This window comes from Lissotriton helveticus, chromosome 9 (genome assembly GCF_964261635.1).
Source record: "Lissotriton helveticus chromosome 9, aLisHel1.1, whole genome shotgun sequence".
Lineage (NCBI taxonomy): Eukaryota > Metazoa > Chordata > Amphibia > Caudata > Salamandridae > Lissotriton > Lissotriton helveticus.
The window spans coordinates 1,163,064,234-1,163,079,819 of record NC_136070.1 but is presented as its reverse complement, the minus strand read 5'-3'; positions in this window follow the sequence as shown (position 1 = coordinate 1,163,079,819).

The window sequence follows — 15,586 nt, the reverse complement described above, 5'->3', positions numbered from 1 at the left end:
ATCACCCTGGCCCAATCACTATAACGGCACCAGAAACTTAAACGCACCTGCGTGGTGGTGACGGGTGCCACTGCGCGGCCAGCTGTAAGCAGAGGGGCCAAAGTGCAGCAGGCGGCCTCTCACTGAGGGAATTCTAGAGGGCTCGTGTTATCACCGACGGAGTTTGAATAACACGTTCACTTCTTCTTACGCGCCACCACCTGCACACTACCGCCGCCGCCACCACCAACCACCAGAATGCGTGTGTGGTATTTACGCACGGAGCAATCAAAAAGCAAAGTGCGCCCCTCTCCACATATGTTTGGGAGCTATAAGGAGTACAAAGAGGAGGCTACAAAAAATGCAGAAGAGTGTATAAAGACATAACAGGCTCAGATTGAAGTGAACACCAGAGGAGGAAGGCAGGTAAGCATAAAAGGTGCCATGGAAAGCTAAAGCTGCTCACCTGGGGACTCACATGCACTTGGAGCTGCCGGCACTCAGGGGAGCACCTGCTGCCGCCTGACCCGGATCCTGGTCCCGAGCTCTGGCAGCTTCACAGTGGCAGGACAGGTGGGCAGGGCCGTGAGGTGGTATGGGCCGGGCCGGGCAGAGAGGCAGGGCACTGGGACGGGCTCAGAGGCTTCCCCGAGCGACCCGGAAGCGGCATGCAGCCTCCCTCCTCCCTCTTGTTTATTTACGATTTGTATATTCTCCTAACGTGCCAACAAATCTGGTGTCTGAGCGCTTTGTAAGCGAGGCAGTAAAGGTATCATAAAACACAGCCTGTCACATGCCTTAGTTGCTGACAATAATGGCTGGGGCAAAAGTAAGCCGCGCCCTCCCTGTGAATGAAAGGAAAGAAAGGGACCGTGCGGGTTCACAAGGAAGAAAGAAACACCCAGGTGCCTGCAAACACAGCTCTCCGCAACCACAGAGAAACAAATGCACGGGCAGATGGGTCAACAGATATCCCGCATCCAACTGTACAAGACTTAGAAAGCACAACAGGGGAATTTAGGCAAATACAAGACAAGCCTAAAGAGGCGTAAATAGGTCCATGGCAACAGAGGCGCACACAATCCTCCTCGTACCTAGAAGAAAACAAGTCAGGTCCCGGGCCGGCCAGCCAATCACAGCGCGAGCCCGGGAATGACGTCACGGGGGTGTCCCGGGCCGGCAGCCAATCGCAGCGCGGCCCGGGACAAAGGGGCGGGGCTTAAAAAAAGCACCAGAAACGCCCCTGAATCGCGTTTTCAAGAGAAAGCGCGATTGACAGCCTCTGTCTCCCAATGGCTAGTCTCCATTTATGGAGCTAGCCAATTGGAAACAGAGGCGGTCCGAACATCCCTACTGTAGACAATAGTTTTCGATCTGGGAGGGGCTTTGCCCCTCTCCAGGTCGAAACCTAAAAAGGGACCATACATCATCTAGCAATTGGAGATATAATAAAGCTGGTTTAACTTGTTGAAATCCCTTTCCTCTCAAAAGAGGAACTAATAACCGCAGTCGGATGGAATCATAAAAACCACAAAACATGATGAAATGCAGTGTATCTTGAATATAACAATCATCACAATGACACACAGCTAACTCTTCTGGTTTACACCATCCAGACAGGTTCCCCAATGAAAAGTGGATTGAGTTAAAACGAAACCTCGTCAACAGCCATCGGTGATAAGGTTTGGTCACGATTCTTAGGTATGGTTCAATCAGGGGGGAAGTATTTAATAAAAAATGAGCCCTAACCGAGTGTTTTTGTAACTCTAAGTCCTCCCGCTCTAATATTTGTAAATTCAAAAACTGTGATCTTACCCATTTTACATCTTCCTTTACAATCCCGTCTGGGTTGTTGTAGATGTCAACCCGCCCCAGTTTGTTAAACGTAGATTTAATGTATGACAGCCAAGGAATTCTCCTGGCCTCATCTAGAGCAATACAGTCCCTTAAAATGTAATGATTCAATGTTATCTCAGGATTAAGCCAAATTTTAATCCAACATACTAGAGGGGCCAATCTCAGCTGGTCAGTCACGTACCCCTGGCCTAATTCCTGATGAATGGAAAAAGTCGGGGTAGATTGAGGTACCGACAAAAGGGTACGTAAAAACTTATTTTCAGCCAATTGTACTCCTCGTAAATACTTATAGCCCCAAATGGCAGCGCAATATGTGGCGATAGCCAGACACTTGGATCTATAAATAGCAAGAATTGCATCGAAAGGATGTGCTCCCAACCTCTGTGAGAACCCCACTAAGGCTGATGTCGATCTAACCACCGCATTTTTCTTTGCTCTAAATTGGGGAATCCAGGACCCTTTATCATCAAATAACACCCCCAGGTATGTAAATGAGGACAATTTAGATACCTAAGCCCCATTACAGAAAAAGATCTTAACTTTTCTGTTATGGCAACCAGCTGTCATTACATGAGATTTGGACATATTCACTACCAAGTCCAGAGATTTCATATGCGCATAAACAACAACCATTAAAACACTGACTAAAACCTAAAATTAAGTATTCGATTATTCTGACCTAAGGGCGAATATCCATGTGTGCTTCCTCACACCGACATACGGAAGTAGCATTGACCTGCACCCGTTGCAATTCATCTGTGACCCAACCCCCACCACACTACCAACTAATAGCACACCTTTGCAACCACGTACAAACACACTCTCCAAAACAAGCTATCATGATTACGCCTCAACAATCGCTCTCTCAGTAAACATGCCGCGGAAAACTAGGCCATCCCACACAGATGCCTTGGATCTGATCCTTCTTACGGACACATGGCTGATATCCTAGCCCGCACCTAGCAATGCCACGGCTCTCCCAGCAGGATACAGAATCGCATATTCAGGATCGCAAACACAGACAAGGGGGGGGGGGGGAATTTCAATGATATTCAAGTGCGACTTCCACAGAAGCCGCAACCCTCTACAAATTGCGCTTGCACTTCAGGCTACAGACGCCAGCAATACACACTCTGAGTGGAACCTTCATTTATCGAACACTGGGACGTAGAGCCACCATTGCTGACAATATTGCTGACTTCCTTGCCTCCTTCACCATTGACTGCGGAAATTACATCCTACTACACTACTTCAACTTCCACCATGAAGACAAGAGCGACCCCAGCACTACAGGAGTCCTCAAGAGCCTAGAGAACCTAAGACTGACGCAACACATCACCATACCACACACCCTGTCTTCACCACCTTCACCACAACTATGCCATTCACGTGGACCGACCACACTGTCCTCCAATTCGAAATCAGCATCACACACCTAACTTGACCGTCACAACAAACATGGCTAAATGAAGCTGGAGGAGTATCCAGGATTCCAACTGGGTGGACACTGTGCACACAAATTAACTCACCCCCATCAACCGCCCAATCTACTGGGCCATCAGTGCTGGGACTGAAAAAGTGCCACAATCAGGTGAGGGGAGGCCTGCACGTCGATTGCTTAGCTACCACTGATTGCCCACATAAACTGCGTGACTGGGGAGCAGGCCGCACCTAGAGACTTCCCTACTCGACGGAGGGGTACTTGTGGCTACACACCTACTGGACACTACCCGCTTGGCTTAAGACGTTTGGTAAGCCCCTCCTATTGGATCCACGACATCGATTGCTACATGGGTAAACAAGACACAAAGCAGCCGAAGCTCACTTTCGACCAACGGCGCAACACGAGACTTACAGAGCACAACTCGAAGGCGGGAACGGAACATCCTCCAGACCACCAGATGGAGGACCAGGGGGAGGATTTACGTACCCTAATGCTTGAAATGAAATCCAGTCTCCAAAACATTGATACTAAGCTGGATGCGCTGACCTCCCAATTGGATGCTGTTAAATCTCAAGTGGGAACGCATGAAAATAGGCTAGATGTGCTTGAAAACCGGGTCTCTGACTTTCATGTATTCCAAGTGGAGACAAAGGAACAACTACTCCAGATGGATAAAGTGCTGGGCATAATTCGCACCAAAAATGAAGATTTGGAGGCACAGTCCCGGCAAAACAACCTCCGAATCACTGGAGAACTGGAGATGACAGCGATTGCAAAGATGGAGATAGACGTATCAGATATGCTCCACGAATTGTTTGACCCGCACCTTTCTCCTGTCTTTGCTGTGGAGAGATCGCACCGTGCTCTGGGACCCAAGCCGCCACTCAGCGCTACATCCAGACCAATTCTGACCAAGTTCCTCAACTATCAGGATCGAGACTCTGTCCTACGCCTCACCCGGGGGAAGGGGACAATTACGTATGGAGGCAACAGCATATCCTTTTACCCAGAATTGAAGAGGCACCCAGGGAAGTAAAATTCCTAGGTAAACATGCCCAGGTTAGGAGATACAGTGAGGGAGACAGGCCCGGGAGAACACTAGCGACAATGCTCTGCACCCCACAATCTACTGCCTTTATCACAGAGCTGAAAACTGCTGACTAGTCGGTCATTAGAGGTCAGAGAACTATACTAGATGAGTTTTCTGGTGCTCCAAGCGATATACTACCACACAAGCCTCCAGCCCCGAAGGCCTGCTACCATTCCTAGATTCCCTAGAGTTGCTATGGCTGAGTAATGGACACAGGGGTTATTTAGATTTTCCCTTTACAGTGGAGGATGGCACAGGTCATAAAGAGTTTGCCACTGAACAAGGCACCTGGATCGGATAGTCTAATCACCGCCTTTTATAAAAACTATGTTGAGGAACTAGTGCCCAAGTTATTCGAGCACTTTGTGGAAGATTGTGAATCTGGCGTCCTTCCGTCATCAATGCATGAAGCGATAATAATTACCCTGTTAATGCCTGGGAAGCCGGAGGATGAGCTAGACTCCTATAGGCCGCCATCTTTGATAAATGTAGACGTAAAGATCTTTGCCAAACTGATTGCTAATAGACTACGGCCTCTGCTTCCTCTGCTTCCTCTGGTTGCTCGTCCGGATCAATCAGGATTTATCCCAGGTGGATCAACGTCCCACAATCTCAGGACTCTGTTTTCGGTATTACATTATTTGCATCTCAGGTATAGGCAGCCGTGGTATTTTTAGATGCCACAAAGGCATTCGATACTCTAGAGTGGCCATATCTCTTTGCAATCCTGGGTTGTATGGGTTTCAGTGCGTTATTTATAAATCTCATACGTTTACTCTACACGCAACCACTGGCACGTGTTAGGGTGAATGGTCTCCTTTCAGAACCATTTAACATCTCGTGAGGGATGAGGCAGGGAAGCCCGCTGTCCCCGTTGCTTTTCACGATTGCGATGGAGCCACTCGCAGCACAGATCCGGCAACATCATACCACTAAAGGGATTGGCTTTAGTGCCCGTAGTTTTTTAATTTCATTATATGCCGACGATGTTAGGTTAAATGTGTTAGATCCAGCATCAAATCTAAATCCATTATTGAGGGAATGCATTAAATTTGGTGGCATTTCGGGTATTTCGATCAACCGGGCTAAATCTGTTATTTTTCCTTTGACAGATAACACTATCCAAAGCCCTTCTGAGTTCCCGCTTCAGTGGACAGTGGAACCCGTGAAGTAATTAGGCATATGGAGTAGCAGGGAAATACAGGTCCTGTGGAATTGGAATTATGTTGTGCCATAACCTGGCTGGAAGGAAAGATAACTGCATGGGCCGGGCTCCCACTCTCTTTAGCTGGGAGGAAAAGCATTGGTTAAAATGATGGTGTTACAGAAATTCCTTTATTTATTTGTTAATCTTCCCCTAGTCCTTACGCAAGCTTTTTTTTAAAACATTGAGGTCCCTGTTGATCTCTCTGGTATGGGCTGGTGGACAGGCTAGAATTTCATGGGACCTTTTAACACTTCCTTTGCGTCAGGGTGGAATGGGAGCATCTGACATGCAATTGTATACATAAGGTGTGCAGGATCAGTTCTTACCCTACTCCTTTTCAACCTCACGTGGCTGTGGAGGCAGACATTGTGGCTCCATTTCCTCTGCAGGTTGCCCTTTTTCAGGAATACAGATGCCCTAGGGACGACATAGATACCGTGGAGACTCTATGTTGGGCCTGGAACGAGTTACGGAAGAGAACTGGCACTCCCATCCTATATGCCCCGGCAATGTCCCTGGCACATAATCCAATGCTGTTCCCCACGGGAGATGGAATTGGAAGGGAACTGGCACATAAAATGAAACTTCACACCTTTGCAGACCTTTATCGAGAGAGCTCGTTCTGCCCTCCCCCAACGGCAGTGGAGGACAGGCTGGCGGCTTTTTCCGAATTATTTGCATATCATAAACTCAAAGCAGCGTGTCGATCTTTACATAACACATTTCCAGACGCTTCGCCCACTCTAAGTGCTTCAGAAAATGTATTTAAAACGGCTTCCCCTCGACGTCTCATCACTAGGATATATACCTCCAACCACCACTCACAGGAGACCAATGGTTGTATTGTTGCAGTCAACTAACAGCACACTCCCCTAACTACAAACTCTGCCTAATACATTTTAAATTCCTACACAGATTCTATGGGACACCTACCAATATGCATCGTTTGGGTCTCAAGGATGACAGTTGCTGGAGATGTGGGATTGCTCTGGCTGGGTTCTTACATATTGCATGGGACTGCCCGCATTTGGAAATGTATTGTTCCAATGTGATTAATATAATAAACCAAATAACTGGGTTGGTTGGTGATCCCAATCCATACCCCATACAGGGGCTGATGGGGTATGTTAAGGACACACCTGTAAAGTTTAGGAAGCTGCACGCTTTATTACTCCTTTTTGCTAAAAGACGGGTAGCCATCCATTGGGGAGGTAGGAGGGTTCCTTCTAAAAAAAGATTGGATACAAGATGTAACTTTTGGCCACACACAATTGACCACGTTCTGGGAGCTGATGCCCTCCACATCTAGGCCCAAAGATATTTGGGAACCAATTGTTACGTGGGCTCGTGGACATCAAGAGCCGATTGTACACAAAAGGTCACAGAAGCAGCCTGGATGGGGAACCAGTTAGGACGTGGGAAACCTTTTATGGGGCCACTATGCATGCAGGTGTACATTGGTATATTGGATTCCCTATGCTCCTTACATTTAGGAATGAGAATGTGCCTTGCAGCGACTATTCACATTAAACTCATGATTCAACTCTGTATCATGAAAATACCTACTAGTGACTGTATTTACAAGTATACTTATGATTAACATGATGGTATTATGCACGGATAACACAGTAATGAATAAGCAACTGACTGGCTGTTTTTTGTAATGCTTTTGTATTTTAACAAAATGCCAATAAATAAATTATTTTAAAAAAACTCACCCCATCAACAACCTAAACAGCAACAACAAAGATCTGGAGGAGTGGATGACAAAATCCACGGACTCAGCGGCACCCCAAAAACATAACGCAAAGAGAAGAATACTGAATCTGGGCAGCTAGTACACTGAGGGGCTCCACTCAGCAAAACAATATTGCCAACAACTGGAAAGAAGATGGAGAATGAACCATCAAGAAAACAGTCAAAACTAGACATATAAAACTGGCCTGAGATGCTACCACCAACAAAACAAAGAAACGAAGAAAAAGGCCCTAGCAGAGGGCATAGACAACTGCTTCAACAGCATAAAACTATCCAGGCTATTAGCCAAGGTAACTTAAGCTTATTAGTAAGTTACACATCTCAGTTTACTCCTACAATTTTGGGTAACATTTCTACTTCAGGCTATTCACAAACTCCAAGTGAAAAGTTACCCAAAAGTGTGGCCTAATACACATCTCAACCACCTGAACAGGGGGTGGAGCCGGATCTATGTGTGTAACCCAAGAGCCCGAGATTGCTGCTGCCACCACTGGGAATAGGACCACAGCCCCCAACCACCACGTGGTATAATGCTGCCAGCGAAACGCGCCCGGGGTACATTTAATCCCTGCTGCAGGGGCCCAAGTTTGCGCCGCCACCACAGGGAGCAGGGCCACAGCCCCCAGGCAGCACCACAGCATCACGCCATCTACACAATGCGCTAGGAGGTGCATTTAATCCTTGAAGGGCTGCTGCAGCACAGGATGCTTGCAGTCGAGCCCGGGCCAAGGGCAGGCTGGTTGCTCCCGTCAGAACCCAGACGAGGCTGGGATGGGCCTACCCTCTTTTTTTTTCCTTCCTGACTCCTGGACTTTCAGTGTTGTGATCCAGCCTTGTGCAGCCACATGAAGGCAAAAATAATAATTTCCCCCAGTTATATATTTAAGGGAAATTTTATTATGGGAAAACGAAAACCTGTGCCTGTTTTAAAAACCACTGACACTACCCTGGATTGCTTCCTTCAAAAGGCAGTAGGGGATATTTGCAACAAAATTGAACTTGCAGAACGAAGGGCCCGATTCACAGAATTAACTTAAGACAAAATCCTAAACTTACTACTTTTGGTATTCACAGAAGTTAGAATGTTGTCTTAAGTTTGTCTTAAGACAGACTTAAGACAGACTTAAGACAAAATCCTAACTTAAGTCTGTCTTAAGTCTGTCTTAAGTCTGTCTTGAGTTTGTCTTAAGACAAACTTAATACAAAATCATAACTTCTGTGAATACCAAAAGTAGTAAGTTTAGAATTTTGTCTTAAGTTAGTTCTGTGAATCGGGCCCGAAGACTTTCCTTAGCTCCACTAACTGATTCACTTGTTTCTGTTAATTCTTACTCTCATACAGCCATGGCTGAAAAAAGAGACAATGATCATAGGCCACAAACCCCACTTTCACCCACTGTCATAATCTTGAACCAGGGTGACTTATGTGCTACATATGTCGGAATTGAGCTTACCTTCAACCCATCCTCAGAGAAGATTGGTCTTCAGCCCGCAACAGGGGGGAAGAGGAAATGCACTGATTTGGTAGGGGTTGATTACAGATTAAAGGGCCACTCACCGAGGGTTAAGAGTACTAAACAAACTCACGTAACAGACAATGCATGTAGATCTGGCAGAGGAGGAGGAGGAAGTGCTGCACATGAAGGAATGTACACCTCTATTGAAAAGTTCAGTAAAATAGTACATATAGGCATCCATTTTATCTCGTATAGTCTGTATAGAAGAGCGATTTACTTGAGCAGTGCAGGATATGGGAAAGAGTTTTGCAACCGACAAACAGAATGAAAGGGCCACCCAAGTTAGTAACACAGATCAAAGTGTAAATGATGCTCTTTCTAGTGCCCCTCTGGATAGGATGTACCCTATATGTGTAACACCTATTTTAAGTACTCTAAGTAAGAGGGTCTCTTCCCAAGAGACCCCCCATAATAACCCTCCAGTTCACACAACATTGGAACTTGTGCCCCATGGGAATATCCATGGGAATAACCAAAAGGTGGAACATGGGGTTACAAATTGATCAAGACCAGGCCCGTTGTATAGGTTAGTTCTCCACAAGGAAATATAAATGTTAATGTTCTAGTGCATGGTTCCCTAAGTGGGGGGTTATAAAAACAGATTCAATCTACCCCCCTGGCTGTACACCATATACACTGTTGTTTACGGGGATTCCCCATCTTCCCTCTGGTCACGAGGAAAGATGTCAAAGCCTCATTAATAAATTAGCTCATTGTTGCTTTAACCTCTTGCATGCTCATGATGAGCTGATCTCGTCATGAGCCACGGCGCTCCGGTGCTCATGACGAGCTCAGCTCGTCATGAGCCGCGGAACGCTCGCATGCGGGGATAATTCCCCTGCTGTGCTGAGCGTTACACGGCAAGTAATGCACCTGTGACGAGCTGAGCTCGTCATGAGCACAGGAGCGCCGTGCCTCTTGACGAACTCAGCTCGTCATGAGCATGCAGGCGCTGTGCGCGCCCCCTACCCCCCAGCACAGCGGGGGAATAACCCCCGCAGCGAAGGGGTTAAGAAAATGCCATCCCAGATAAATTGGTTTGAATACATCATCATGGCAAGGCGGGTGAGCTGGTTAGGTTACACGGCTAAATCTGTGGAAGGGTATTGTGTGGTGCTTAATTTTAGCAATGCCAGGTGAGTGCATTTTGCCTTGCATCTTAGAGACACCTGTGGTGAACTGATAAAGGCTCGCTTATTGGGTTTTTTCTATTCTCCCCCATCAGGGTCCAATCTTGAGACAACAGCCCTCACGGTTAGGCTTGAATATATATTCCTCTTCACAGCCCTCCCCTTTTACTCACCCGAACCGCTTTGATTCTCTCTCAGGAATAACTGAAATCGACTGACTGTGCAAACAATCTGGACAGCCAGTCGAGAAGAGAAGAAAGGGCTCACAACACATCAACCTAGAGAGAGACTCATTTGAAGGTGGCTCTGTTAGCAATGGGCTTGTAGATCCAGCTGGCACCATTCCATATACATCCATCATTACTAATAAGAATCTACGCAACCCTGAAAACCCTTCCTTCCCACCTAAATCAATACCCGAAAGTAATCCCGTAGGGGAGGGGCCTGGCCTAGTAGCTTTTGCCACTATGTATGCTATTAATAGTGCACCAGTAAGTGTGGAGAATCAGGGACATACCACTCTTCCCCTCCAAAAACGTTCCTGGAATATTGCCGGAATTTGCCCCAAATTGACCAATGAGGTATGACTAGAGTGCATCAGGGGTTTCAACATAATCTGTCCCCAGGAAATGTGGTATAGGGATGACATTGTGTTGGACGGTTCTCGCTCTTTCACTGTCCCTGCAATACCTTCTCCAGCAGGGAGGGCTAAAGGAAGGCTGGTGTTGTTAATCTCTGTAAAATATGGGTCCATAAAAGCCCTTGCCATAGGCTCTTCACCCTGGTATCAATTAATTATGATTTCCATTTTGACGCAGGTAAAGATACTAGTGGTTAATTGGTTTTTTAACATCTTTGACCAAAAATCCTGTCATGTTATTGAAGCCCTACACGCTGAAATTACTAAAATTTCCAGGAAGTGGTAGCTATTATATATCTTCTGGGTGGGGGATTTTAACTGCACTACCTGCGGGTTTAGTGCCCAACAAGTCTGTGGACTGTTGGACACAGAGGGTTAGCCGCAGCCACACTTTACCCACCCACCGCAGGGCCAGGCCTTAAATTCCATCATCATTGAGAATAACCTGGGCCTTATTAATACCTTGGCCTGTAGTACCTCACTCCAGTTCCCCACATATGTTGCAGGTGGCAGGGAAAGTTTTATTGATTATAAGTTTATTTCAAGGAAGTTTTTGCCGCTTGTCAGTGACTTTGAGGTTGAGCCCAATAATGCTAGTGATCAAAACCCCTCACAGTTTCTCTCAGAATAACAGCCAGGTAGGGAAAGGTGATGGTCGTCTCATTCATTATAGTCTTAATAAAGGGGAAAGATTAAACTGGGGTAAAATAAACCCTCCCCAATTTGAGGAAGAAACTGTCATAGTACATTTTCACCTGAATATCAGTTGTTTACAACAAGATTCTTCCCCAGAGGAGGTTGTTTGGCAATTTGAGTTGATTTTTGCAAATGTAGCTAAGAGATCAGTCCAGCGAAGGGAATCCCAGGAGTTACGGTGGTTTAACACCAAATGATCAAGGGCTCAAAAGAACATTAAAATGGCCCTTCATGATAGCCCTTGAGACAGAAATCAAATTAAAAGTGTGAGGCAAACATACAAAACTACTATCAGCCAAACAAAAGAAGTGAGGAGATTTTCATCGGAAGATCTGGAGAGAGCTAGTTCCCTTAAAGATACCAAAGGCTTCGGGGACATTATTAATCACCCTTTATTTTCAGACGATGTGAGGCAGACGGATTCACTGATTTTGGGGGATGTCTTGGAATCCTACTTCTCGGTTATATTTAACCCAAACTGACTGCAGTTAGAGGAGAATAGTGGGGACCTGCCTTTAGATTTAAGTATGGCCTCCCAATTAAGTTGATCCAGCTCAGTATTTGAGGTTGAGGTGGCTCTAGCGAAGGGAATATGCATGAAAGCCTCAGGCCCTGACGGTGTTCAACTTGATTTGTTCAACTAATTCCAACCTTTGGGCACCCCTATTGACTAACGTCTTTAAAGCAGTGGTGATTGGCCCTATCACAGCAACCTAAAAGGCGGCCTCTGTGGGTCCTGTCTTTAAAAAGTTCAATAGGAATGACCTGGCTTGTTATAGGCCAATTTCGCTCGTCAACGCCACAGCAAAGGTACTGGGGAGGGTTGTCCTTGATCGACTGGAAGCCTGGGCAACCACCACAGGGGTCTTGTCCAAAACTCAATATGGATTTAGGAGGGGGCTGGGTACTACAGAAAGGTGCCTCAATCTGCCCCTGATTATTAAAAAGTACATGAGGGCCAGGAAGGGTTCTATCCACCTGGCCTTCATGGACTTGTCTAGCGCCTTTGATACTGTTAATCAGGAGAAATTGTGGGCACTAATGGGGAAAATGGGTGCTGAGAAAGCACTTATTTCCCTCTTGCATAAGTTACATGCTAACACCTCTGTTGCCATTAGATATGGCCCCCAAGGGGAAAAGACTAAGCTGATTGTTTCCACAGAAGGTGTCCGACAGGGGTGTGTTTTAGCTCCCTTTCTCTTTTTAATCTATACTAATGGCACTTTTGATAGATAAGGAAATTGATTTTCCCCGAATTGGTGGGAATCCTGTCCCGCTACTATTGTATGCAGATGACACAGTGCTAATGTCTTTGACAGCAAATAGTCTCCAAAAATCGCTCAACACTTTTACGGATTTTATGTTGGCGCTTGATTTGAAAGTTAACTTTATTAAATCGTATATTACAGTGTGGTAGAAACTTTGCTGTAAGGGGTAAGAACATTGATAAATGGAATCATTTTACTTACTTAGGAAACGTATTTATTAATACGATGAATTGGAACCACTCATAACAGCAAGGGTGCAACACACAAGTAGGGCTGTAGATGGGTTATTGTGATTTGCTTGCAAGCTAGGACACAAGCCGGTGACAGAGCTAGTTACCAATTATAAAGCCAAATGTTTGTCTGTGGCAACATATGGTGCAGGAGTGTGGGGCCATCATTAAAGCCACCAGCTACAGGTTTTGGAAAATAAGTTCATAAAAAGGCTCTTGACCCCGAATATCGTCCCCACACTCCTTTGTCATCGAAAGCTGGGGTTGGAGTTCTTAGAGGATCCTATAGGCATTGCCCCTTTGCTCCTATGGGCAAGAATGTGGTTGTCTGAGGAATTACTGTTCTCAATGGATGTGATTAAAGACTTTACTAAACTGGATAGTGCCCTATCAATCCCTTGGCTTCAATTTGTGAGAGATACATTTCATGAGATAGGCTTGGGGCATTTTTACAACAATCCTGATAGTATCCTCACATACGGGAAAGTCATCTTCAAAGAGGCGCATTATACTAGGGCATATATGCGCCACACACATTCTGAAGTGACTGGTCTCTTATGCTTGTTCCCTGCCCAACAGCAAGTTAACTTAACTTTTACCACCAATGTACAGACACAATTTCTTTTAACTAGATTTTGTTTCGTTTACCCACTCTGCACTTTTTAGTGGCATTCCCGAGACAATCAGGGTTGGCTGGCAAACTTATGCCCTGCCCCTGTGACAATTTGACAGCTAAGAACACTTTCCACTATATTATATTCTGCCCTCGTTATAAAGAGCCAAGTGGAACATTTTTAGCTCCGCTTCTAAGGGAAATCCGACCTTGCACATAGATTAAAGGTTTCAATCTGCTGTACTCATTGGCCACTTCTGCTATTTGTATTACGGTCTAACTATATTGAAGTTGCAATGGCCATTAGAAAGTGTTATGAGCTATAGAAGCTGACCAGGAACATTGTAATCTTTTAATGTACAACTTTTATATCCTTGGTATTTTATGATCAGTGATATATCTTGCAGTACAAGGGCATTTGTATTATGGATTATATGTTACCTGTCAGATTCCTATTAACTTTTCTTTTTATATATTTTAACTGCACTGTTTTACAAATATGTTATGAAATCTTAAAACTGTGATGTTTCTTTGTTAAACTATTATGGTACTTGGAACCGAATAAAGTTATTTTGAATTGAATTGAGTGTAACTTAAAAGAAACAGTAGTAGGTTTAGCACCACACATGGCCAACAGCAGGTGCCGTAAAACCCTTCCATAGAAAATAATGGAGAAATAGATTTAAAATGAAACCCAATATGAATTAATAGTAAATTACATTAAATTATTTAAAATACTCAACAAAAAAAATAACTATAATTTAAAGCTAAGAAAATCTTTAGAAAACACATGTAATGTATAAATTAATGTAACATTCATTTTCATTAAGTATGAGTAAACTACTTTTAATTAATTCTATATATCACTTTTATTCATTTTCGACTTCCTGAAATTTCTTTTACTGTAGGGTGGGATTTCTTCTTTCATTTAAATTTCAGAAAAATAATATTTATTTAATTTAATGTGCTTAAATTATTTAAATATCAAATTCAAAATTAATTTAAGAGATCTGTAGCATTTGTTTTCTACATTTAAAACCAATGTATGCAATTCATTTGAATTAATAGTTAACATAAACGTTAATCAGTCTATTGCATGGGCAGTATTAATATTGGAGGAAGTAAATGAGTGTAGGTGTATGTCATTTGAATCAAGCAACTATCCTATTACCTTCCATGAGGAAATCTCCCTTTTGTATGCAGAGACCTTTATTCCGCATGTGAAGATGTCTGCGGCAGTCTCCACCAAATTACTATAACATTAAATACTAAATATAAAGTGACTAGTAGTGATTATACATATTATACATTATTTTACTTTTTATTGACTACTAAAATGTGTTTAATTATTTTTTTAAAGAATAATAAACATTAATATTTTCTGTTTACTTTTCTCTGGTGAAATCTTCACCATGGTAGGGGAGAAGTTCACCTACTTGTGAAAAGTTGCTAGTGGCAACTGTATACTCATTAATTCAGTCTTGGATGTCTCCTCTCCCTGAACTGAGGGAGTGGAGACATGAAAGTCTATACTTTGGTGTAAATCTAAATCTGGAAGTGGTCAATAGCAAAACAGTGCAGATTTACACCTAGGTGTAGGAGTAGTTTTACTTATGGCTACATTTACACCTGCAAATTAACCTATGTGAAAAGGGCCCCTGAGTCTGTATTTCAGGGCCCCTAAGTATGTATGTAATGGAAGTAGAATGGCAAACAGGAATTGATTTCCTAAATGTGATATTGGCTGCCTATTTTTTACTCCCTTACACATGCCACCATGGAATATATGAAAGACCTTCGCCGCTTGATCTAATGAGAATTTTGTCATGAACCAAATGCTCCATGGAGTCTTTAGAAAGAGAGACCTGTTGACAGTAATTTGTGTTCATTACTTAACTTAAATACATTAAAATCAACTTTTGTTAACAAAACAATCGTTTTCTCTACATTCCTAGTCATAAATGAATATTCTGAATGTGTTTAAAGATGTATCTAATCCTTTCCTCTTACTAAAAACACTTCATCTTTCCACACCATTACTGAAAGGGCATCATTTTAAGGAGATGGTTCCATAATTGTCTTTGTTTTTAAGGATCACTTTTAAGCCCGGGGCAATACAGACTTGTAAAGGTGCACATTAAGAGGCAGACATTTTTA